The sequence below is a fragment of the Micromys minutus genome (genome assembly GCF_963924665.1).
Source record: "Micromys minutus genome assembly, chromosome: 3".
Taxonomy (NCBI): Eukaryota; Metazoa; Chordata; class Mammalia; order Rodentia; family Muridae; genus Micromys; species Micromys minutus.
The window spans coordinates 51,627,541-51,653,299 of NC_137972.1; the positions used below are offsets into that span (position 1 = coordinate 51,627,541).

Sequence of the window (25,759 nt, forward strand, 5' to 3'; positions counted from 1 at the left end):
ATGTGTGTGCAGGGCCTGTGTATGCACGTGTACTTGCAGAGAGGGGGGGGGGAGGCGGAGGGGGAGGGAGGGAGGGAGAGAGAGAGAGAGAGTATAGAGGAGTCTATAGAGTCCATTTCTTTTCCTTTCGAATAGATGGACCGATTATATTCCCAATCTCTAAAAGATATGGTGTTCTTGATGTTAAACATTCATAAAAGACAGCAACAATGGGCAAACTGATCATCCTCATCTTTGGACTTGGACTGGACAGAGACCTTGTGCCATCATTTCTTAGTTGTGTGGCTTTTGTGGTTTTCTTTCTTTCTTTCTTTCTTTCTTTCTTTTCTTTTTTCTTTTTTTCTTTTTCTTTTTTTTTTTTTTTTTTTTTTGAGCTTTAAAGGAGAAAACAAGTAGTCACCTATGTCTGGAATGGCATGCAGTGAGATATATCAGTTTTGAAACTGTAGAGTTGGGCCAGGATAGCCCTCCAGACAAGCTTTAGAATGGTGAACCATGTCCTTTGTTTATCCCATGGAAGAAGGACCAGAATCATCATCCCTCAAAACAAGAAAACATATGCCCAAATTAGGACTAAGAGGAGGGACAGGATAGCACAGTGCTTTTAAAGTGGTTTGGACTGGAACACATTGTGCAGCTCATCCTAAACACTTAAAAAAAACCGCAGGTGCTATTTATTAGTTATGAGTAAAGTGATTATGAAATATGACTATGAACAAAATTAAGCTTCTGCCTTATTTCGAAGTCATCTGAACACTGTCATTTGTCATTTCCTCTTCCATTTCTAAGCTTATAGAAACTCCGGGTGAGGACCCTATAACCCTCTTCACCTACTGGGTGTCCTGGAAACCATGTTTACCTCCCACCCGACCCTGTCCGAGGCCTTATGGAACAGGAACCTCTGGGAGTATGAACAGCATGCGTGGGCTGGGGGACACTGGGGCCATATCTCCTGCCTGTATGTAATCCCTTAAAAGGAGCAACTCAGCTCTTAGGTCCTGGTGTCAAGGCAGCTGGCTACAGAATGCTAACCTAGATTTAGGCTGGGACTGTGTAGGGACTGAGTAGGCCTAAGGAGACTTGACAGTCAGGTAAATCGGGGGCTACCGGGGCAGGCAGCGTTTCCTTGAAGTGACCTCAGGAGGAGGACAGGGAGGCAGGAAGGAGCCTGGGATGATGGAGAACGAGAGGCATTAGAACAGGAGGCAGCCCTCCAGCAGCTTGGAAACATCACACTTGGTTCCTGCCAGGCTTTTGAGTTCCCACCTCCTACCTCCACAGCCAGAGCCTACCTGCCTCATCTGAAGCATCTGAAGAAGTACTAGACTCGCCCTTGGCAGGCTTCCTCCTGTTTGTTCCAGCCGGCCATGTTTTCTGGATAAGCATTACCCATGCACTGCTGAGCACAGGCTTTGGGGACTGCCCTGCTGAGCACAGGCTTTGGGGACTGTCCTGCTACAGCTTAGGAGCCTGTGCAAGAAGGTGGAAAGGAATGGGAGCCACTTGCATCCCACAGTTGCCTCTGCTCAGTTGCAGGGGTCTTAGAGGATGCCTTGCTGTGTGGCTTTAGTGTATTCTGAGCCAGGATGCCTTCCTCTTAGCGTCTGCTTCCTCTTCCCTCCTTCCCCACTTCACTGGCTTGCTGCTGCTTGGGAAGTGTTGGCTCACGCCACCTCTTAAGGAGCCTGTAATCTGTGTATCTGAGACCGATGCTTACATAATTACATAAAGCTGAGCTCAGCTAGAGAAACAGACAGAAAACTGGGAGGTTCTGTTCAGATTCCTGTTGTAGAGCCATCTTTCTCTCCTGGCCTCTGGAGGTCGCTAGCATAGGAAGAGGAGGACTGTGGGGGCCCACAGGTCCCTGGCCTACACCTGTCTTCAGTTGGAGCCAGGAGGCTCTGCTCTGAAATGGAGAAAGCTAGCTGTTACCTGGGATGCCCCTAAGTGCCCTGTAGCTCCAGTTGCCATGGTTTCCCTGCCCACTCACAGGAAATGTAACTCTTATCCGTCTGCCAGAAGCAGCTTCCTCCCAGCTGCCAGAGTGGATCCACATCCCAGGCTGTATGAGTTCATGTCTGGGTTAGGAGATTAATGGAGACCTTTTTGAGGAGATCTTGATTAGGAGTTTTGGCGTCCTCAGTGACTCCACCTACTCCTCAGATGAATGTTACCCATGGTTTGCTCCTGTAGTCGCTGAACTTCGGGGTTTGACATTTCTAGTGTGTGGTGGTAAAACTCCAGGCTCTGTCCTGAGACGCTGTGTGAAATAAACACCGTGGTTATGTTTGTATTACGGAGTGCCTCAGCACAGGCCCAGTACCGGTTTCAGTTATTGGCCTCTGTTAGCACGTTTGATACACCTAGCCAGCAAAGATGTTATCTGAAGTCAGCAGATACATGGACTTGTCATGAGATTATAGTCCACTGTGCACAACCGGATGTAGGTTGAGTTAAGGCAGTCTAGGTCTTTGCCCTGCCTGTCCAGATATACTCAGTAAAACTTCTCCATGACTGTCTACCTCCAAGAGTCAGATGTGGTTGAGTCTTAGATCTAACATTCACAGAATTTAAATTTTTTTTGCATAAATCCTATATGAGGTAGTAGATATGAGGTCTAGCACGAGATTTATAAGCAGGAATGATCAAGTAATTTGAAGTAAATTAACAACCCAGTCCTATATCCATTAGAGCAGTGGAGACTGTGGACTTGTACATTCATCTCTTCCCTCTTAGTGATTGAATGAACTTGGCAAAGCAGCTAAACTTCCCCAGGCTCAGTCTTCACGTCTTCAAAGTGTGTTCTGTATAGAAAATGGACTTGAAGCAGTCAGCATAAGGCCTGACAGTGCTAAGTTAGGCATGGTTACACTGGTGACAGTTTCAGCACTAGGAGGGGGACGGAAGGGTCAGAAGCTTGAATATTTGCTGGGCTCTCAAAAGAAACAGAACAAAACACCTGCTCCCCCAAAAAACAGTTTGATGGAGCTATTGTTTTGCAAATGAGTGTAGCCCCCCTGTCTTTAGTAAGCATTTCTTTGGTTGTATGATTAGTGTACTGGGATTCAGCCACACTTCTCTGCGGTTTACCATAGATCTCTGCTTACATGCATTCAACACATGTAATATGTGCATCTGTCCTGTGTATACATGTTTCAAAATGTTACATTGTTAATTATGTGTGCCCTGCCATGAGAGCTAATATTGTGTTCTTTCGCTTTGCTTTGGCTGAACCATTGAAAGTAAGTCTCACAGACAGGAGTCTGTTTCACCTTTGTCTCCCTTTTCACTAATTTTCTTCAAGCTACTGTTACTTTGAGTTAGGTGTTAGCTGCTTTCTTCCTTATGGCTTTACCCAAAGTGATACATTAGGCCATAAAACCATGTCTGGATTTTTAGTATTTGTCCACAGCCATCCTTGTAAACTGAAACCAGTGTGCACATCAGTTACAGCCTTTAACGACCAGACCTCCTGGACCAGATAGGATTGATGAAAGTTACAGGCAGAGTGATGATGGTGACACATCTATCAGTGAAGAACTTTACAGACCACCAGCCTAGTCACCTGGCTAGGGTTGTCTCTACTGCTTGTTATTACAGAGAACACACCTCAGTCATTCCTCCCTTTCATGTTTTCATTTTGGTCTTTCTTCTTCTGTGGTTGGTTTGTTTGGTTTTTGGTTTGCTTGTTTGTTTATCTGTTTTTATTTGGTCTAGGGATCGAACCCGGGGGTTTTCAGATGCCTATTAAGAACCCCGTCGCTGAACCCCAGTCAGCCATTTATCTCTCAGTATTTTTAACAGCATGGATTTGGGAGTTAGCGAGTACTGTGGGGGAGGTTCTGGTGTTGCTTAGTAGCATAGAGATGGATCTGGGGGAATAACAAAATCAAACAAAATCCTTACCGACATTCTATTCTTTCCTATTAAATTATTTTGTTCTTCATTTTTGAGATTATAATTCAACTACATTTGTCTCTTCCCTATTTTCCTTCCAAACCCTTCCATATACCCCCTCCACTCACCTTCAGATTTGTGGCCTCTTCATTAACTGTTTTCACATGAATAAATGTATCTGCATAGGCATATCTACCCTTGTTGAGTCCCTATAAGATTACTTGTAAGCATGCTTTCAGGGCTGACCATTTGGCACTGGACAACCAATTGTGGTGTCTTCTTCTCTAGGGAGGACCACCCCTTCCACACTCAGGTTTACTTCTTAGCTCGAAGTGCTTTGTGTGAGGTTGAAGCCTTGTAGGCCTTCTCCATCTCAGGTGGCCCGCTCACTGGTGTCAGCTTTGTTCAGCTCACATTTGGGCAGTCACATTGGTGAGACTTTACAGTTCTGATGCTGCTAAGAAATATCAGTTTCACAGCAAAGTTCCTGATCCTCTGGCTCTTAGCAGTCTTTCCTCCATTCCTCTGAAGTGTTTCCTGAGCCTTAAGTAAGGGACTGTTTTGTAGATGCAGCCACTGGGACTGGGCTTCACAGCTCTGCATTGATTGGTTGTGGCTTTCTGCAACATTCTCTGTTGCCAACAGAAAGTTCTTTGATAAAGAGTGAAAGCTACATTTATTTTGGCATTAAGGACAAATGCCTGTAGGTTGCTATTAGTGATTGTGCTGGTTTAGTAAGTTAAAACTTGTAGGTTTTCCCTTGGTAACCACGGTGTCATTAGCACTGAGTAGTTAGCTAGGTGTTTAGAGGCAGGCTCTTCGTTCTTTTATGTTGGACATCGTTATTTAATTTTCACACTCTCTATAGTGAATAACTATCATTTTATCATCAAATGGATTTAGCCTAGTCCAGATTAGATGTTGGTCACACAACAGAAGTGACCCACATCCTCCTGCCCAGGCTGTAGGAGTGACCACTGCTTCCTCCTTTTACACTTGTGCATTTGTCTTGTTTTTCTGTGTTCAGGTGAAGAGGCATTAGGACATGCGATCCTGAGGTGGCCTCTGCTCCCTAACAGCATGCAGAAAGAAGCCCTGCTGCTTTGAGCCCTTCAGATCACCTAGAATTGCCTGATAACAGCGGGGGGTGGGGGGTGACACACACCATTAACCTCATCACTAATGGTCTTTGGAGCACTTGGTACCTGGTGACTCACTAACAAAAGCCTTTAGACACTTAGGAACACTTGTAGCTGGACAGGGTGTTCATGCACACCGCACATCATGGCGAACCGTGGAATACCTCAGGAAGGGGCCTTGGTAGGATTTGGGTCTATATTAAGCAATTTTGTTTTTTTGCTTGCTTGTTTGTTTGTTTTTTAAAACAGGGTCTCATTATGTAACGCTGGCTGTCCTAGAACTTAGTAAGTAAGCCAGGGTGGCCTTGAATTCATAGAGTTGTGCCTGCCTCGGCCTTTTCTGGAGTGCCCATTGAGCAGTCCGGCCAGCCACAAATATATATAGCAATTTATAAATGAAGTGTCAGTAGTTCATTAGAGGTGTTCTAGAAAGTATGAGATTGTGAAAATAAAAGAAGAAATTTGAATTCTATAATCTGTGCCTGTTCACAGTAGTCAGTTGACTATATCTCCCTTCACTGTCTACAACTGATTCTATAACTCCCACCAGATAGTGATTCATGATAATGCACTGCCTATACCATTTTATATCCTCTTCATATAATACAGCAACACATCATGACCGTTGTGTGATGTTTTTCTCAAATACAAATTTTTGGTTATTGAATAGTAGCTTCTCATGAGAACAGAAAGCTGGTCATTAATTATCTACAATGATAAGTTTCTTCCATTTATTCAGTTTTCTTTTTTCTCCTTCCTTTCTTCTCTTCATTCCTCCTGAGAGAAACATTGTCTCATGACAAGCCCAGGCTGGCCTTGTGCTTGACCGTCCTGCCTCAGCCATGTGGACCCACCATGTTTGGTAGTTTCTCATTTTTAATAATTATGAAGCATATTGGTATGTTTTAATGTACATTCAGATTACTGTTTTCTCTAGACAGATTTTCCTAAAAGAGCACAGACATTGTCTTCAGAGCTCTGGATCAAGGGTGTTTTGCATCTGTGAAGGTGTCTTAATGCTGAGTTACTTTACTACCTCTTGGGAATTTTGAGATGGGAACTTCCTATAAAGCCCAGAACAGTGTCAAGTTCATGATTCTCCTACCTTTGCCTAAGAAGACATTTCTGATGTGTGTTGCTTGAGTATCTTTAAAGAAACAAACACAAAGAAACCCAACAACATCTAGTACTTTTGTTACTTGCCTTTCAAAGACTGAGGAGCATTCAGGACTTTTGAGGGCTTGCTACTATTAATCCCAAAGATGGAAAGAGAAAGACCTCAGATCCAAATCATCATGGCCAAATGGATTAAAGCTAACAAAACATTAAAGCAAGCTTTTTAATTTGTGCACAGGGGCTACCTCCCATAAGACAGATTCAAAGGGTCAGTATTGGCCATGAGAAAGGCAGGGCTTTTGTAGCCTGGGAGTAGAGTCTCCAAGTGTGGGATTTGTCAGGAAAAACAGGTGGAGTTAAGGAGGAGAACTTAAGTATAACAAATTATTCCTAACAACCTCCTGAACAAAGGCATGCTTGCAAGGAAGGCATAATAAGATAAAAACAACAGGTAGTCATAGGTGGTCATAGAGCCTCTTTGAAATGAACATAGGGTTGCAAGATGGTCATAAACAACTTTTTGAAACAAAGACATGATTGTCATTCCTGGAACAGGCAGTGCAGAACCATTTGTAGCTGAGGTTACAGACTACATTATACTATAGTACAGCATAATATAATCCTTGAGAAGCAGAGGTTTAGTCATGAACAGGAACGGACCTAGTTTGCCTTTACTCTAAGATTATTTGTAAGTCTAAAATGGAAGCAGGGTGGTTCTTCATTCCATCACTGGGGAGCCATGAAGCTAAGCACCGCCTGGTTCCTGCACATGTAGCCTTCCTTCTCACGGTGCACTGGTTATTGTGTCCCATTTGCAAGGTTGCATTTGCCCTTGCACTGAGCAAGAAGGGAGGGGGCCAGCTCATCAGTAAAGGTGTGATTGCACACTGGATGAAACTGCATAGATGAAAGCCCCTGAGGCAGACCTGAAAGGCCTTTAGCTCCCACTGTTCTCAGCCAGCTTCCTGAAATGCACTATCAAGTCTGTTTGTTGGGAAAAAGTGATAATTTTGTCTTAGATCAATATCTACTATATCAAAACTCTTTGATCAAAACACAGCTAGGGATGTAGCTCGGTTGGTAGAGTGCTTGTTCAGCATGCACAAAGCCCTGAGGACATCTCCAAACCCTGCATACATCGGGATTTATGGTACATCTCTAAGCCCAGGGGATATGGAAACAGGATGATCAGAAATTCAAGGCCTTTGTTATACTTTGAGTTTGAGGCCCACCTAGGCTACATGAGACCCTGTCCCCCAAACATAAACAAACAATATAGCTCCTTTTCAAAACAAAAATATATAGCTCTTTATTTTTTAGGTTTCTATCTCTTCTTCTGTTTTTTGAGCTATGGGATTCTCTTTCTTATAGGCATTGGTTTTGGGCTGTGCGTATAGGAATAAACTTCACCTAACTTATATTAGGAAGCAGGATATAGAACTAGCTCTGGTGAGAAACACCTCTAATCCTGGAAGATAAAGGTATGAGTCAGGGAATCAAGGCAGGTCTCATCTGCAAGACTGAGTTCGAAACCAGCTTGGTCTGCATTTGGTCCTGTTTCTTCTCAACTTAAAAAAAAAATGTAGCGTGTAAACCCAAAAGGAATGTAAAATGCCAATGGTGATACATACTTCAGTGGAGCATAATAAGTCAGCATGAGCTGACAGAATAAAGGGCACTTTGCTATTTTAGATAAAGTGGTCCAGGAGCAAATACAAATTAAGAAGTCTTCTGTTGGTTGTGATTATTGGCTTAGCTACTGAATGTCTGAGTCGGCCTGGTGTGTGGTTTCAGACTTCCCTCTGAGCCTATCTGATTGCTAAGCCCTTTCAGCCTGTGATTTGATCTGAATGTTGCCTTAGATTCATGAGGAAGCAGAGATGAATTTCCGTCCTAGGAAAGAGAGTGCAGGGAGGACAGAGCTGCTGCTGCCCTAGGACTGATCCTGCTTTGTTTAGAGCACTTTGACAATGACCAAGAAGTCCAGGGTTGTTACTCCTCAGCATTTCTAATCCTAGGGGGAAAACTACTGATGAAATGTTGAAACAGACTCATTTGGGTTATATGCTGGAGTTCTGTTAAGAGCCACCTGTTATGTCTCCAGAAAGTGCTCCGAGCTGGGCAACCGATTCACATGCTAACTAGCTGCACATACCCTGCCCAAAACAGGGTGAGCCAATTCCTTTGTTTCTAGCAGCCCGAAAAGCTGTGCCTGGCTTTTTCCTCCCAAGTTGTGCTGCAGAGTTACTTAACATATGTTTCCTTACACTCCTGTTATTGAGCACATATGCTTTGGCCCACAATCACAAACTCGGATACAAGTTAAAAGGACACAGCCTCCCCCAAGGGGTGGTATTCTTGTTCCCTAGAGGATGGTATATTCTTTCAGATGGTCCCTTGGGAACATGTGGAGGAAGTTCATTTTCTGTTTGGTGATAGTTAATGTTTATACATATGTACCTTGTTTCCTTGAGAAGGGAGGAGGGAGGGAGGGTACAAGAGCAAGTGGAGAGAAAGTGGCTTTTCTGAATTCATCTATGTTGGACATAAATTGAGGGTGGGCTATAGAGTTAGGTAAGATTTTAGTCTCTAGCAGATCTTATGGATTTATTCAGTAATTAATTTTTTAGTTCAATTACACACTTCTTTTAGAAACTTTAATATTTTATCTGCCATATTTGAGAGTGTCACATTATGAGTCTCCTTTTATGTGATTGAGTTTTGAATATATGTTTCAGAAAGTACTTGGCACACAAGAGAAATGTTTCAGGATTTGAGAGAGGGAAAGATCAGAAGGATGCTGTGCCCTTCAGCCTGACTAAAGAATAGCCCTTAGGTTTGTACCACGGAAAGGATTATTCCTGGCTGTGTTGTTTGTTGTCTGTTTTGAAGCTGTTACTCCCCTGGTTCCTAGCAGCATCTCCTGGTTTTGACCCATGTGTTACTGAGGATGTAAATGGTCCTACTGTTTCTGTAACAGTGAGTGACTGTTTCCTTTCATGTCATACTCCAGTGATTCTGCAGTAGAAGACAGGGTTTGGAAAGTTATTTGGGAAACATTTGGATCTGATGCCAGTCACCTGAATTTGGCTTTTCTTTCAAAGCTTAGCCAGCCAGCCTCTGCAGACTCTCATTTAGAACCCACCCATCTTCACTGCTTCCATCCTATGTCTTCCTCTCTCTCGCTGGCTCAACATTCAGCCATGAGGTGATGCAGGGGGATAGTACAGTTTATAGGGAATTGTGAGCACAGTAGACTGATGCTCATAGCAGATGGTATAAGATGTGGAACATGGCTACATGGTAGGGAAAACCTTCAGAGGCTTGAGCATTGCTTTTACAGGGAAAAAAATGTGTAGTATCAGTAGGAGTTTATTGGACAGAAGAAGGTGGGAGCAGAGGCATGTTGGCATCACTGTATGTGGCTGATTTATTTGTCAGGGGCCATGAGAGATGGAGACAGATCTGGGTACTGTTTCCACTGGCAGTCTGGAGGCTCTCTTTAGAGGCTTCTGCTTTGGTGAAGCCAGAATTCCTGGCTTCATCACAGAAAAGAATTTCAGAATGACTCAGTGTGAAGCAACATTGTAATCTGGCATAGACTGAAATGCAGACATTAGGGCAGGAGAGATAGACCTTGGCAAAGGAAAGTGTGTATACACCAAGGCACGATGGCTTTAGGTCTTCAGAAGAGATCCTAGTAGTCGGCCATGTTGGTGTAGACATGTAACCATGTAACCCAGCACATTGCTGATGGAGGTAGGAGAAATGGCAGTTCAAGGTCAAGTTTGTTTAACTGCATTGCAAGTTCAAGGCTCAGAGACAACGCTGATTTAAGTACCTTGGCAATAGCTATACAAACCGTCTTGGTAGCTTCTGAAGTTGTGTTGTTAGGAGTGTTTCTAAGAAACTTCAATTTCTTTTTTCTCTTTCTTCTTCTTTGCTGATATTCCTTCACTTCTTTCCTTTTGTCTCTTCCTTTCTTTCTTCTCCCTCTCCAATAAGTGAGACCTCAGATTCTCAGATACAGGTTTGCAGCCCAAACAGGAGTAGAACTAGGTTCAGAGGTCACCTCTTGTTTGAATCTTCAGCTAGACTCTGGAGTGGGAGGCTTCTTTCCCTTGCCCCTTAGTTTCCCCTGTCTTTCTGTCTTGCCTCATACAACCCAGGCAACATGTGGGTTTAAATGCATAGCATCCATGTCTAAGGTTAGAGAATGTGGGTTTTGGTCCATTGTGTAGAGATAGAGGTTGTCAAACCTGTACTCCCCTCAGCAACACCCTCTTCACTTACCATTCTTTTCTACTGAATCTTAATTCATTCTGGTAGTAGAAAAGGCAACTCACTGGATACTTGGTGAAAGCAGAAATAGTTCAGGCATTGGCCAGATCTAGGTGCCCAGAACACGTTAGGGATTTATCTCTGATATAGTGATATCATTCCTAGCACAGCTTTGGTGGGAATACATTGTTTTTAACATCTCTATACACTAGTTTCTTAACCTCAACTTTCTTTCTTTTAGCAATTACATCTCAAATCCTGCTATAAAATCCATCCAGATTATCCGGGTCTTGTGGTGACTCTAGAACACACCACCTGCAGAAGAGATGGTGCCGGGCAAGGTTGGGCTTACACAGGCCCTCATGGCCCAGAGCTGGTAGCAGGATTCTAGATCATAGAAACCAGAGTGAGATGCTTTATGTGTAATTCACATTCCGCCTGTACTTTTAAAGGAACTGGCTTCTTTTGTAATGGTTATAAGAAGACAAACAGAAATCTCATCATTTTTTTGTAGATCCCCTTGAGAGAAGATTCCTCTTTGTTTTAGTTACCAGACGTCTGAAATATTATCTGGAGGATTCCAGATATAACTTATGTCACACGTTCCCTGAGGAGCATGCTCTGAAGTCTCACTTTGCCATGATTTGTCCCAGCTACCATGGAATCACCTGTTGGACCAGTACATCCATGCTGCAGGCCATGTGCAACAGTTTGTCCCTTCATAGTTCCTGTGTTCGATTTCCTGTGAATGACACCTTACTTTGTGTAAAGGAATGGTCACTTTACTTATTAATACCCCAAAGATGGTAATAATGATGCTGACAACTGGGTTATGACAAAGAGGAGATCCAAGTTGTTTCTTTCAGACAGGTAAATATTCTTGGCTTAATAAAAGACTCCTACGACCTCTGAGGTCCCAAGGGTCTACGGCAGAGTAAAACATTTTTGGATGAGACCCCATTTACATATTATAAGTATTTTATTATTACTATGAGTTATTGATCTTTATGTTAATATAAATGTTGACATTTATTGTCTAATTGAGACATTAAACTTGATCATATTAAATTTAGTCATTTCTAGGGGTCTTGGACCATACCCTATGTCGATAAGGAGGGCCTTTAGACTATACAGACACTTTGCTTATCGTGTTACCCTGTATGATCCTGATATATATCATACATATATCATGGTATGTGGAAAGTTCTTTGTTGTAGGAGTTGTCTACTTCACAGATCTTACAGGAGAAACAGGACACTGACAATAATCTATGGTGCCGATGCTAGGGTATGTGTATAGAACAGGTACAAACTCAGTAATATCTGCTTGCTAAACGGTGAGGGGAGACCTGAAATGTCATTGTCCCTGTTATTGGGGTGCCTTTCTTGGGGTTGCAGAGCTCCCAGGACCCTCAGTGGGACTTGAGGCACTGGTGAGATTTTCTGTTTCTTTCCAATGCCCCCTCCCTTACTGTGAGCATCACACCAAATGGGTACAATTCTAGCACTCGGTGTGTATTCTTAAAGATCCCACATGGTCCTTGGCTCTAAGCCAACTTCCTCAGCTGCTGTTTAACCAAAGCAGCAGCAATCAGGATGACTTTGACTATAAGCTGTCATGAAAAGAGATCTTGAGGTGTCATAATTAAGACAAGTGATTACCTAACTGATATCTATTTTAAGAAATATTAACTTTCATTTTTGCCAAATGCAGACTGTTTTTTTTTTCCCCTATCCTTGCATCACCCACTCAAACTTCAATGCATAAAATAGCTCCCCACCCAGTGTGTGACTTCATTTGACTGTCATTGACAGCTTCATTCCATTGGACGAGAAGGGAGGGGAACGCTGGAAGCCTTTCCAGATTGGGAGGGCTGGTCATGCTTCAAGGAATGCCATTGAGTCTTCCTTGTTCTTTTCCTTCACACATGGGGCTTGGGAAGCCTCCACCTACTGCTTCTGTCACTGGCTTCACGTAGCCAGAAGCGTTCTTCAGATATGGGCGTTCACCTGACATCCTTCTCAGATGGAAGAAGGGGGCCCTTATACATCTTCAAAGTTAACAATGATCTTCCCCTGAGAAGACGTTTCCTTTGAAGAGCTGTTCATTCACAGGCTTTTAGGAAGGGAGAAAATTGTTTTAATGACCTGTTATTAGAAATATCCACTATCATCAGACTTATTTTCATCTTTCAAATCCTTTTCAAATTCATGGGAAGAAATGACAGTAGCATCCCCTGGGGACCGAGAGCAGCATGGAGAAGGAGTTGGCCTGGGCTGACTTCTCCTGCCAGCCGTATTCAATTTTGCCAGGGTTATTTTTGCCCTTGGCAATCTTCTTCCTCCCTAATTGCAGGGCCATATGGTGCTTTGTGGTGCCCCTCACTCATGACAAGACACACACACAGAGAGAGGGAGGGAGGGAGGGAGGGAGGAGGGAGGGAGAGAGAGAGAGAGAGAGAGAGAGAGAGAGAGAGAGAGAGAGAGAGAGAGAGAGAGAGAGAATGTGCACGTCCCCTCCACTCAGTGTTTGTCATCTGTGGCACAGATTATTGGCCATGCTGCTCGGGCTAGCAGACTCAATCCTAGAGGCCTTGCAGTTTCCAAATCTCACCATGAGAGCTGAAGCCAGCAGGTGACTCCTCAGTGACTAGGGTTAGACATTGGGAAGGTTCGGTGGAATATGATTGAGTTTCGGAGGTGACTAGATTCATTGATCTCAGAAACAGCACAGTGAATATTTGCTTAGGGCCTACTGTGTGCCAGTGCTCCCATCAGGGTAAACTAACGTTCTTATCTCCTGTATTTATTATGCTAGTTCTCAGGAGACCGGAGCTGGGGGCACTTGCAGCAGTTATATAGCTCAGTTCAGTTTCTAACTGCAGCAGCCTTATTAAAACTACACTCTAAATTTAATTATTTTAGGTCTCTTCTTTTTTACATTCTTTTTACTTATTTACTTATTTATTGTCTTGTGTGCATTGTTGTTTCATGTGCATGTTTGTCTGTGTGCTGGTGTCCAGTGCCCTGAAACAGGAGTTACAGACAGTTGTAAACTACCATGTGCTTGCTGAGAAGTGAACCCAGGTCCTCTGGAAGAGCAGTCAGTCCTTTTAACCACTAAGCCATGACTCTATCTCTATATTAAGTGTTTTATTGTGTGTACATGTGTGTTTGTGGAGGTACACTTATGCATACACATGTGGAAGCACACACATGTGGAAGCTACAGGTCAATGCCAGGAGTCTCCACTCTGCATGTGAATGGGTCTGTGCATGTCGCCGTATATATGGAAGTCGTCGAACAATTTGCAAGACGTTGTTCTCTCCTTCCACCATGTGGGTCCCACGGGTCAAACTCAGTCTGTTAGGCTCAGCTGTGAGCATCTTTCCCTCCAACTTACTTTTTAAGCCAGGCTCTCTCACCAAATGGAGCTCACAGATTTTCCTAGACTGGAGGTCAGCGAGCTCCAGCCATCTTCCTGTCTTCAGCTTTTTCAGTGCTGGCGATACAGACGTGTATCACTGGGGGTTGAAATGGTGCTGGAGACTGAAGGTTTCCATGCTCACGCGGCAGGCACTTCAGTGATTTATTAAATTGACCCTTCTTGGTGTATCCTGTGGCATAACACAACCAGTAAGTAGGATGACAAGTGACTGTGCCTTTTGTGTTTTAGAAACAGTTACTGTTTGTTATCCAATCCAGGGGCAGCTCAGCCAGGCAACTCTGGCTTAGGGAGTTTGGGTAACTTTCTCTGAAACTTTCAGTGAGGCTGCCTGGCTTCGGTGATGTCAGGGTTCGCCTGTGGCTGGAGAACCACTTCCAAGCTGGTGGCCAACCGTGAATGTTCTTCATCGTAAGCATCATGGACGATCGTAGGTCATGTGGGCAGCATTGGTGTCATAGAAGTTTTCAGGTTCATTTTCAGCAGTCTATCTTAAGTGATATTAAACCCAGCAGTGCCCAGAGAATACTTGGATAGAGATGTCTTAGGAGCTGGAGGGGACATTTGGTCTTTTAAAAGGACGGTGTGCACATGTCCCTTTCTATGGGCTTCTCAGTGACTCGTACATGTTATGCTCTTAGACTCATTGAATTTTCAAACCTGGTTTTGAGAGAATGATGCAGTGATTGATGACAGGACTTTTTAAGAAGTAGACATTAAATGACATTTTGAAATTGTAGTTTGCAATTTGTTAATATTGTATGATAGTAGAAACACTGAAAAACTATTGTAGTTTGGAACAAAGTGGGAATCAAGCAATAGTAACGTTAGGATTAGAGTCTGAGCATCTACGCATGCTTCTGCTGACTCACAGCTTCCTTCCTGGACACTGCATGCTCTCTGTAAGCATGGAATGCAGTCTGTTGCCCCTGTGCAGCTCCCGGGCCACTGGCCATTGACATCACCTCCTCTTAGCACTGTTTCTTCAACTGGATAGTGTCTCTACCCACTTAGGTCCCCCTGTACCTTGTGGGTGGAATTAAGTCTACTAATTTGAAAGAAGAACAAAACCAGTCACAAAACAGTCTTGTGTGTGCCAGAAGCCACCTATGCACTGTGGAGAGGGCACCCCAACTCCCAACCTAAGTTTCCCTTCCAGTGGGAGGGGGTGCACGAACAGTCATCTCTGCTACCACATGCTGCAACGTTTACAGAACATCAAGAACCTGGGAGGGGGCAGTGTGTCCTGCCGAACCCTGGACACCATTGTAGTACAGACCAAGGAAAAGCAGGCAGCCACACAGCAACTTGTCTGCCAGAAAATGAGGAGAGAGCCCAAGTAAAAGAACCTGGACTAGGGTTGCGGTACCCAGACTGCTCTCTCATACACCAGGTAGCCCAGAGCTGACTCTGCAGGCGGGATCATGGTCACCTGGACATAGATTCCTTCTCTGACTCTTCGTTGCCCTCGCTGCCATTGGCTGCTTCTCACTTGGTGCTTTGCATCCTCCCTATTCTCTCTCATTTTCCTGCTCAGCTCTCGTGTATCCTAAGCTTGTTATGTAGATAAAGATGACATTAAACTCATGATACTGAGGATGACAGATGTGTACCACCACACCTGCTGTATGCAGTGTTGAGGTTCAAACCCAGGGCTTTACACATGTTCGTCTCCCATTCCATCCCTGAGCTACTTTAAAAAAAAAAAAAGAAAGAAAGAAAGAAAGAAAGAAATCTTGTGCCTCCAGTCTGAGCCTCCATGTTTGCACCAGAACCAATCTGATATGGAAGAGTTAGAAAACCAAATGGTTTCTCTGCAACGTTTTTCCTGAAAGACGTCCCTGATACTTGTGCATAGATGTTACTGGTTAGATTGTGATGCCGTTCCTCTGTGCCTGCAAAGCAGGCCACATAAGCAGTTTCTGTTTTAATGTTTAGCATGGCTCTGGGAATTAAAGTCCTATTACTAAGAAGGAATGGGACAATGGCACTAAAAATCCAGGCCACAAGCAACAAGTGTGAAGCTTTGGGTGTGTTCAAGGCCACTGTTTCTAGAAAGGAAGCCCAAGAGCAAAGCAGGAGTGAGGTCAGAAGACTTCAGGTGGGGGTTTGGGGGGCACTGGTATGGTTTTGCTTTTATTTCAGTCTTTAAATTTGTCATGCATTATCCTTTTAAAAACGTTTGTATGCATATTCATTTGTGTGTGTGTGTGTGTGTGTGTGTGTGTGTGTGTGTGTGTGTGTGTGTGTCAGGGCACAAGTAGATAACTTGTCCAGCCAGTTCTTTCTATCCACCGCGTGAGTCCCAGGAATTGAATTCAGGTTGTTAGCTTGGTAGCAAACATCTTTATTTGCAGTCATGTTGCTACTCCCACTGTTACAATTTTTAACATTGTCTTAATGAGAAACTATTGAAACATTAAATAGAAACCTAGGTTTCTGAGTACTGTGGCAAGGGGAGGGGCCTGTGCTGACTCATGGGAGTTGCTAGTGGCAGGGCACTGGGGTGGTTGGTAGGTCAGACAGTGAGAAGTAGCCAGGTGTACAATGTGCATTGAATATAAGGCAGTAAATGAACCAATCCACACAACTGCTGCAGTGTATGCTAGTACCAGAAAATAGCCGGAAGAACAGAGACTACATTGCTGGGTTTGAATCCTGGTTCTTCCAGTTTCTAGCTACATAACCTCAGGCATCTGCACTGTAGGGCTGGAGTGTCATATTAATTTTATTATTGTTATAATAGTATAATAGTAACTAAGTTGTAATAGTTGTTATTATAAATCATTATTACAGCTTTGACTTTGGAATAGTTTACAAGTCATAGAACCAAACATAGTGAAGAGGGTTTCTGTTCATCCTTCTCCCAGCTAACCCCCCTCCCTCTGATGGTATCTTCAGCATTGTCCATATTGATTCTGAGATGCTCATAGAGTTCCAAGTGGACATGTCATGTGGGCTGTTGGGTAACAGGCAGGTGTATTGTTCAGCTAACAACCATGACAACAGACTTGATATTCTTCATCACATCTATGTATGGCCATGGGCCTTCATCGGAATAGATGAGTTGATTCTTTTTTCTCTAGAAATTTGTGTGATTCCTGGATTTAGCATAAAAAGAAAAATCCAGCTAATGTTCAGAATTTATTCAGAAGAAGTATCACAAATGGCCTTACCTGGCACTGTTGGGTACTTTATAGAAAATTAAGCCAATCTGTTCTCATAGCAAATGGAATGTATGAGACTTGGTGTTTGTTTTCAGAGGAGGAAGTAGAGCCTTAGAGAATCTGCATTCAGTTCTGGTGGAAGAGGCTGGTAGAATTCTTTCGCTATGCTATATGCCCTTGCAGAGGAGTTTTGTGATGTAACAGAGGACAAATACACCCTCACATGGATAGCAGTGGTCACAAACATCTGACAAGTGACATCTAAAACAACCTCTGAACACTAGCTTTTCTACTTAACCTTCTAAGCAGCTATGGTATTGGCCTTGCTACAGGTATTCACTGCATCTGTGCCATTGTGTGTGTGTGTGTGTGTGTGTGTGTGTGTTTCAGGTGTATCTAACGTATGGCCTATTAGATACATGTGGGCCAACACAGAATTCTAAAATCACTTAAAACATCCTGGACTATCCGGAGGGTGGGGATATAGTCTGGTTGCACAGTTCTTGAACATTCACATTATGGATGCCAAAATTGGCATCACATTGTTAAGAACTTGAGACCTGTGTGGCCCTAGGCCGCTTCTAGGTGTATGTGCAAAACCATTAAAAACAGACTTTTAGTAAGATCTCATACATGAATGTTCATAACAGAACACTATTCACTGTGGCCAGAAGGTAACAGCCTAAATGATCATCAACTAATTGGTGGATACACAGATCGTAGTATGTCTATGTGAGAGAATGCCGTTTAGTGATGAAAAGTCTTGATGGGCATGCTGCACACATCTGGAAAATGTACTGTCAGGTGCAGAAAACCATCTAATTTGTGATTGAATTCACCTGAGAGCTATAGATTATGCAAAGCTAAATTGGGGAGTCTAGAAGTTGGGAAGAGGAGAGCCTGGGACCATGAGGTAGACACAGACTGGGTAATGAGGACGGCTGGGCATCACCCGTATGCCATCCCCTGGTCACACGTTGAAACAGCCAATATTTTCTTAAAAATCTGTTTATGCTTTAAAAATAAAAACCAGCTATGAGAGGGGTCTGTTCAAGACCTATTTGTCACTAGTGGGGATCAATTTGGTAGTGTAGAAAAGTGTCCCATGCAGACATGAGTTGGCTGTAGTGATTTTGAAGGACAAAGTGACCCTGGTAGACTGACCAGGTTTCCCTGTGGGAAGAAAGCCCAGAAGTGGGACTGGTATTTGTAGGGTATTTGCTCTCTGCCAGCCGCATGCAGAGAGCTTAGCTGGATTATCAAATTTAAATGGTCCAGCAGCCTTTGTGGTGAGTGGAGCTTTCTTCATGTGGTAGACTTAGTAATTGAGTTGCAGGCGGCTCTGTAACCTGTCCAGCATCCTGTGGAGAAGTGGTGTTTGTGAGCACTGGATCCATTGGCTGTCCTACAGTGAGGGAACTGCTGAGCATCTTGAATTGAGTGATGAGATGGATTTCGCGGTGTTAGGCGAATTTGTGCCCATTGACTTGGAGTGAAAGGGAAGTGATATGAAAACAAGCCAGTATATCCCTAGAATATACTGTCCTCTTCAAATCTTGATATTGTTTCAAGTGACTCCAAAAATGTGATCTGTAAAAGATGTTTATGTAGGGATCTGTATTCTCCATTTCCTGCTACCTGCTGTTTGTAATCTCTCCAAAATATGATTAACTTTGAGAATCACACTGTGGATGTGTAGACGTAAGGCCCCACCATGCTTAGCGGTGGCATCCCATGCTTAGGAAACAGAGAAAATGCCAGAACTGAGACCTGGGCTTCTGCTTCTTGAATAGGTGACAGAGCTGTGGCTTTTCCTCTGAAGTTTCTGTCCCAAAGCATTGAGTTTGGTTGGTGATTAGTAAGCCTGGAAGTAACCTGAGGAAGAAGAATGTAAACATCCTTCTGAAGACTGAAAGCCCATCTCTCCTGCTATCCGTATGCACCGTAGGTCTCGCATCCAGACCTAGGAATTCTTGTGTTCCTTCTAGATCCTGCTTGCTGGCATTTGAAGGCCTTGGAACGCAATGTTGATGATTGTAGTAAAGCTACGAGCTGCAGGTTTGATGGCAGTTGACTTTTTTAATCTTTCAAAGATAGTAGGCATGTTGATTCACCAATTGGTCCACAGTGTCCGTGTAGGAATAGCCCCATCTGAATGTTGGAAGAGCTGGGGTTCTGTGGAAGTAGCCTGGAGACGCCTTCGAGTTGTTCTTCATCCATTTGAAGTGGTCTAAGAAGGAAGGTCGGGTGAAGCTATCTGGGCACAGGAGAGGATTGGGCTTTTCAACTGGTGGGCAGTTCCAGATATGGACAGGGTATTATTAGTGGAGTAATTTGATGCAAATTTTCTTAAGAAGAGTTCCTTATCAAATGTTTTTATATAGTCATAATAGCTGCTGCTGCACCTATGAACTAGTTTACATGCTGATAAAGCATTCGGGATAGCTTGGTAGCGTGGTTACTATGTAGTGTTTGTTGCTAGGACAAATGAAGCTGTTGCCAGAGGTGTGCTCACAGGGCCCACAGCCCTGACTTCCTTACATTTCAGGACTAGTCATTCCAGTGATGTGTCATTGTTTTACAAGTTACTTAATCTGAATAGTCATTTTTTTTTTTTTTTTTTTTTTTGGCAAAGTAGAGATGGTAGGCAAGAACAACAAACCTTCACAGTGGAATGAACATCAAGTCAGGCAGACGGAGGGAAAAATCAGAAAAGGAAATGAAATAATGGGATAACTAGTGGCAGTAGAGCAGGATAATAAATATTGCCCATTCATAATTATATAACTTAGGCATCATAAATATACGATACAACTGTTGAATGTAAAGTAAGCTTTTTTTTAAAAAAAAAAAAAACTAATTATATAGATCCAAAGCTTCTCTCTTGTTTTTGCAGAGATTGGAAGCCCTCTGCTCCCAAATGTCACATTTTCCTAAGTACCTTGAAGTCCTCTTGGCTGAGATTTGGTAGCATTATTATAATTCCCAAGACAGTAAGTGATGGGCACAGGATTGTGGGACATAGTGATCCACTGAATCCTTGTACAGCGTGTGAATGGGTTTCCATCATAGAGCCTGAGGTTGGAATTCCGCACATTCTGTGGGTAGAGGATTGACAGGATAGCTATTTCATCCTTTTGTTTCTTTCCATACATTTTTACAGTGCACAGACCCTGAATAACTGTAATCGGAGCGCTATGTGATACAGTCTAAGAAGTTAATTCATTTACTCCAGACAGTCGCACGCTGGAAAGTGCCAATGTCCTTGGTTTCCCATTGTGCGAGGCTGAGTTAGAGGTCTTGTAGGTCATCCTTCTAAGCAGCGTATTTAGATTTCTCAGATTACTTTGATTCTTCAGTGAGAACAGAACTGTTGAGCATCCTCAGTTTATCTTATTTCCATGAGTCTAAAAGGGCATTTGGCATTATCGGTATTTTCCTGTGGGTACCACTGATACTTTCTTAGAGAGGAAAAGGTGGTGAGACACCCACTGAGAGTTGGCGTGGTCCAGGAGAACAGTGTTGAGTGGCACTACAGATTGGATAAAGGTGTCCTGCCTTGAATTTGACTCAGGAAGATACTCCAAGATGAAGAGAGTTTGGCTGCAGGGAAGGAGGTGGCAGTGGGGCAGAAGGACCTCATAGCAGTGTGTGCAGCTGATGCTAAGAGGTTGTGAGTGGGTGTTTAAAGTTCCTAGAGGGTGGCACTCAGTGAGGGACTGCTTCAAGCAGGTAGCACCTGTGGACCTCTAGCACCAAGGCACTGCTTTTACATGACAGATGTGAGGCTGCACCGCCATGACCTGTGGCTTGAAGGGCATCATTTGCAGATTATTAATGAGCTGTGCTGGGAGATTTGCCAGTTTCTGTCTTATGTTTTTCTGGATCTTGGCCAGCGTCAGTGGGTGAGATACAATTTCCAAGGAGAGCTACATGCTGCTGAGAGAGAGTTAGAAGGTGGATGACCACAAGGAATCCTGTATGGCTGCCATTTCAGATCTCTGCTTGTGGCGATCTACAGAGCCCCTGTTGTTGTGCAATAGGGTCTACACGCCGGATCTGTCCACTGGCTTTAGACCCACTAAGGTTGACCTTGACACTGGGCAGCATGTGGTCATTGTTCTTACATCCCCAGTGTTCACCTGGTCCTAGCTAAGCTAGCATTCTCATCTGTACTTCAGGAATTCAGTGATGCTCTGAGACACTCTGCATTTGCTTTAGGGATTTGTCAAATGTCAGCGCAGTTGTTCCTAATACCTATTGCTAATCTATATGGGAAAGGAAAATAGCCACACTGGACGGGAGCATGTATACAGTCCTGTGAAGTCTGGTCCCAAGGACCAGGAACCTTTTGTTTGGTCTTATGTTCAGAAATTCTTTTTCTCCATCTCTTTCCTTCTCTCTTTCTTCTCCCTTTCAAGCTCGGGTCTCATGAAGCCCAAGCTGGCCTGTTTCAGTTAGAGCTACAGTTGCTGTGAAGAGACGCCATGACCATGGCAACTCTTATAAAGAAGGCATTTCATTGGGGCTGACTCACTGTTCAGAGGTTTAGTCCATTATCATCATGGTAGGAAGCATGGTGCCATGCCACCAGACATGGTGCAGGAGAAGGAACTGAGAGTTCTACATCTGGATCCACAGGCAGCAGGAAAAAGGTGAGAAACTAGGCCTGCCTTGAGCAACTGAAATCTCAATACCCACCCCCAGTGACTTACTCCTTCCAACAAGGCCACATTTCCTAATAGTGCCACTCCCTTCTAGCCTACATGAGCTGCACCCTGGCCCTCTTAATCGGCTCAGGGTTTTTTCCTAACAATATTTTGAACTCCTGACCAGAAATGAGTACTTACTTTCTTATAACATTTCCTCTTCCTCCAAGAACCTCAGCAGAGAGCTAAGAGACCCTATCCCTTCCAGAAGGAATATAGCAAACATTTCCACTGAGTTTCCTCACTATATCTATTATGTATAGTTTTGTGGTTTTGAAGTCTAGATGGAACTTTTAGTTCTGAAAAAATGCTGTGGGATACTCAATTTCTCCCTGGACCAGTGTCCTTTTTTTTTATCTTTTCTTTTTTTACCCCCCCCCCCCCAGCCTTTTCTCCTATGGAATGTGTAACAGTGGGACAGTCCTGACCTGCTGTTATTTTCTAAGGTTCACCTTAGGAGCACCAGTCCTGTGGAGTGCCCTGTGTTTAAAGAATTGAGTAAAAGTAGCATCATTTCGTTTCCTGGAAATTGATAGCACTTGGAAGGTTTTGAGAAAGCCTTGTGTTGAACCTAGTACTTTGCAAAGTTTTGGGTATCTTTGTTAGTAATAGCAGTCATGGTTGTATGCTACTTCTGGTGGGCTGCTGTACTTGGTGGGGGCCACTGGGAGAATGTAAAGGGAAAGAAGTTTCTATCTGGTTTCTTTCCTGATGGTTCTAATCTCTCCTGGCTACCTTTTCTTTGTAACAAAGGTTGGAAACATACCCCAGTCATAAGTTTATATAGCTGTGAAGATGAATATTAAAAATGTGTGAAGAAGTCATCCCTGATACAAATAAAACCCATTAAACTAAGAGATGAGATTACTGTCCAGTTGGTTTATATATCAACAGAGAAATAGTGCTTTCTTTGTAAAACTTAGTTTTCTATTAGTCTGTAATGACTGTCTATTGTATTATAATGCAAGAATCAGTGCATACAATCCTTGCCTTAGATTACCTAGTAACATATGATAAGGAGCGTAGCCCTATCCTAACCTAAAAGCCAACCAGTACAAAGTTGAATCATTTAGAACCCAAGTATGCGTGCTTGCATTAAAATGGAGCATTTCCACTGTTCATGAATATTCATTGTATTATATATTTACTCAGTAAGTAATAAAGTCCTTAAGTCGATATTTTCTGAAATCTATATTTCAAAAAGTAATGGCACGTCCACAAAGATATTTAAATATTTATTTAATCATTTCTATACATCTGTTGCACTTGTTCCAAGGCCGCGCCTATTAAGATTTTTAAAGCAACGTTCTTTTCCAGCGTCCTTCTCAGGAGTATCCGGCAGGCCAGTTGTTAAAGCAATGTGGCAGTCAGTTTCTCTCTTGATCTAGCTGCTGGGTCGGGACTCTGGCTAAAGACTTGTAGATCCACCTCTTTGCAGAGTAATCTTTGTCATAACGTGGGAGGGGTTGCTGTATCTTGATCATTTCTCGAGCTCGAGTTAATAGAGTGGGGAAGGAGTCATCTTGGTGGTGGCTAGTGGATCCCCCGTCTGGGTTTTTCTTGTGATGTTTGTGGATGTTGTCACAGTGGAGTGTCAGTCACCATGTTCACTAACTCGTTTTCCAGAACAGATGAGGTAGCGATAGCATTTGGGAACATTCTGTGCTGAGGGTCTCTACTCAGCTTCTTCCATTCCTGCCAAGGGTTCCCAGATGCACGAGCTTCTGAGAGAGCATCACCCAGCACCCTAAATGCTTTATTTATTGCCATAGATGGCTGTGAGCTCTGGGGATCAAACTCATGTTACCAGGCCTGTGGGGTTACTGCCTTCCTGCCAACCCTTCATAGATGTTTGTTATTTTATTTTGTCTTTTAAAGATGGTCTCAAACCCTAGATATCTAGGAACTTATGTAGATTAGGTTGGCCTCTGCCTCCTAGTTGCTGGGATTAAAATCATGTGCCTATATGCTTGGCCCCTTCACACAACATTTTGACAAACAGTTGCTATGTTCAAAATTGCTATATAATCGTGATTTGTGTGCCCATACAACTGGCTTCTTTTGTATCTGGGTTTCTGCCACCCAGAATTCTTTACCCTGTTCTTGCTCACAGCAGCAATATTATATGATTTAGAGGTGCTTATTACATTCTCCATCTACTAGAATATATGCTCCAGTAGGAGAGGACTTTGGTTTTATTTGTTTATCTGTTTTTGTTCTATGTAGCATCTTAAACTCGGCACACAGCATTTAGTAAAAGTTTATTGGAAGCAGGATATTGATGCTTATCAAGTACCCCATTTCATGACTACTCTTAATACCTTGTGGTGCTGTCAGCTCAGATTTAGTCTAATAAGCTATCCACTTGGGATTCTAGGGTCTGGCTGCGATTCCCCCTAATCCCAGCCTCTTCCATTTGTGGAACAGTGAGCCCCAAAAGCTCATCCTCTTGTGAAGTTATATCATTCCAGACTGAAAGAATATGAGTTACCATATTCTTTCATATTCTCATCATAGTCTGGGGAGACTTTCTGGGGCATGACATCTTCAAGTGAAATTTGGACTGTAGCCTTTTGGTGTATTTAAGCAACTAACCAGATGGGTTATTTTTCCAACCCATGTCTACTCAGCAACTAGCACAGGCCAGATAATACTCCAGGATCTTAGAATTAAGCAGTAAGGAGACAGACAACGCCCTGTTGTCGTGGTGCTTGTGTGCTCACATAGGAAGGTGTTTTCAGTGAACCAGTGTGCAGAGCATACGTTTATGCACAGAAGAGCTCTTCCAAGATTCCCAGAGTATGTTTGAAATACGACCAAGCCCCTGTAGATTTGTTTGCCACTGTATCTACACACTCACAATAAAATAGACACGGAGAGATTAAGAGCAACAACAACTTATATACTACCAGGTGGATGTAAGTGTTGTCTCTCCAAGGTGTCTTAGTGTTCTTTCTGCACTTTCTCGTGTTGGTGCCTCTTCCATCTTAACTGTGAGCACTTTGCACAAGCAGTGAGTAAGTTTGCAGTTTGAGGTGTGAAAGCAAAGCTGGTATAAATGCCTTTCCTTCCTGGCAGTTTTGTGGGTGGAAGATTTATGCTCACTGAGGTCTTAGTAACTTCAGCCCACGACTTGAGAGGTATTGGTCTATACGCTCCTTGTATCCCTGTGATGAGACCCAACATCATGGGGACAGGACTGTGTCACAGAAGCTGTTGTTAACCTCATGGTCTGGAAAACCAGGAAACTTCATAATGCAAATGTGAAGTAGAAAAATCTGTAATGAAGAAGGCCGGGCTAAGATAGGCCCCAAATGCTTTGCCCTTCCAACCTGTCCTTCCGTGGTTTTACACTTCGATAGTTATGCTTTGAATATATTTGTGTGTTAAACCTTAACACCTAGAGGTATGCTTCACTAATCTCACCTATACTCTTTTCTTTTTTGTGAGTGCGCTCTTCCTCCCCCCACCCATGTGTGTGGGGGTGTATGGTATGAATGTTCAAATGTGTGCTGGGATAACGTGCATGTGCACCTGTGTGTGTGTGTGTGTGTGTGTGTGTGTGTGTGTGTGTGTGTGGCATCCAGCACCTTCTTGCTTGTTCTGTGCCTTATATATTGTGTTGGTACTGGAGCCTGAACCTGGAGCCTGCCAGTGTGGCTCGTCTAGCTAGCTTGACCCAGGGATTCCTTGTCTTCAGTTCTCAGCTCAGGACTTGCTTGTGGATCGCTTTGACTGCCCATCATTTATGGATGGGTGCTGAAGGATATGTGTAGTGTAGACAAAGGGAGGATGGAGGTGGCACCGGATGGGTGAGAGCCTGTGACATGGAATAAGGGGCCAAGGAACTTTCTTTGGATGGTGACATTTTTTTGAGTTAAACTTGGAGGAGTTTTGGCAACACCAGCCACCTGAAGGCTGGAGAGAGGTACTTACTGTGCAAGCCTGATGTCCTGCCTTGATGCTGAAAGAGAGAAGTGACTCCACAGAAGTTGTTCTTTGACAT

At 43.4% G+C, this 25,759-nt stretch overlaps 1 protein-coding gene across 8 annotated transcripts in view; it reads left to right on the forward strand.

Moving 5' to 3' along the window:
* Positions 1–25,759, forward strand: part of MAGI1 (membrane associated guanylate kinase, WW and PDZ domain containing 1) — a 565,599-nt gene that overhangs the window by 394,187 nt on the left and 145,653 nt on the right. The gene's annotated exons all lie outside the window — the stretch shown is intronic.